This window comes from Epinephelus moara, chromosome 12 (genome assembly GCF_006386435.1).
Source record: "Epinephelus moara isolate mb chromosome 12, YSFRI_EMoa_1.0, whole genome shotgun sequence".
Taxonomy (NCBI): Eukaryota; Metazoa; Chordata; class Actinopteri; order Perciformes; family Serranidae; genus Epinephelus; species Epinephelus moara.
Genome location: NC_065517.1, coordinates 3,565,056 through 3,566,143, shown reverse-complemented (window position 1 = coordinate 3,566,143; position 1,088 = coordinate 3,565,056). Strand labels below are relative to the sequence as shown.

Below are 1,088 nucleotides of genomic sequence, written 5' to 3'. Positions count from 1 at the left end.
ATTTTTTGATAAATCAAAAATCTGAGAAATGTAGTTTTTGTAGGACAGTCTGAAGATGCTCTGTAGCAAGTTTGGTGTCAATTGAGCAAAAATTGTGAGAGGAGATAGGTTTAAGAAGTTTTACAGTTTTTGAAAAAAACAGAGTGATGAACTTCATAATTTTTAGTAGGTTTAAATGTACAAAAGTTTCTTCAGTATTGCACCCAAATGAGGCACTAAAATTTGCATTATGATTTGGTCCAGTAAGTACCTGTTGTATAGAAACTGGTGCTTTATTGGCACCAGGTTTCTGTAGCCACTCCTACCAAATACAGACTGAAATAACCAATGCAGTTGTATTTGGCCAAAGATATGTGTCCACTAAACACTGTCTTCATGTGGTTGCATTCTGTGATGGCATATTTATTTTTAGTAAACTTATATTTTAGGTACAATTTTATTTTGCTTCTAGGAGATGCACTGGGTTCAGGTGAAGAAGAACCTTATTTTATGTCTTATTTTGATTAATTAGCAGGATTATAGCACAACCCGAAAGTGAAAGCAAAACTGCTCTGTTCATTTAATTTTTGGATAAAAGGTTTTGTTACAATTTTAATCATATTTACCTCTCTGAAATGCATTGTGAATAATGAACAGTCTTGTTTTGATGCAAACATTTGTACATAAGCAGTGTGGATGTACAAAAAAAAAACCATTATATATGATTTATAAAATATTTATTAAAAAAATCACAATCTCAGCCCTACTCTGTTGTAACTACTCCTAATACTGTCACAGGGTCAGAATAGACTCCCTGTTGGCCTCTTTTTGTAGTTGTATGTTAAAGGATTATATCTCTTTTGTGATACATGTAGAGCTAGAAAATTACATTTTCTTCTTGCTTAGTATTTGACATAGTTCAATTCAATTCAATTAAATTTTATTTATAAAGCCCAATATCACAAATCACAATTTGCCTCACAGGGCTTTACAGCATACGACATCCCTCTGTCCTTATGACCCTCGCAGCGGATAAGGAAAAACTCCCCAAAAAAAAACCCTTTAACGGGGAAAAAAAACGGTAGAAACCTCAGGAAGAGCAACTGAGG

At 33.4% G+C, this 1,088-nt stretch overlaps 1 protein-coding gene and 1 long non-coding RNA gene across 2 annotated transcripts in view; one reads left to right on the top strand and one right to left on the bottom strand.

Annotated features, from left to right (window-relative positions):
* ankef1a (ankyrin repeat and EF-hand domain containing 1a) overlaps window positions 1–1,088 on the top strand; it is a 43,218-nt gene that overhangs the window by 15,970 nt on the left and 26,160 nt on the right. The gene's annotated exons all lie outside the window — the stretch shown is intronic.
* Window positions 903–1,088, bottom strand: part of LOC126399102 (uncharacterized) — a 422,917-nt gene continuing 422,731 nt past the window's right edge. Inside the window, exon 2 of the long non-coding RNA XR_007570853.1 lies at window positions 903–1,068. This is a non-coding gene — a long non-coding RNA (uncharacterized LOC126399102). The remainder of the gene's footprint in view (window positions 1,069–1,088) is intronic.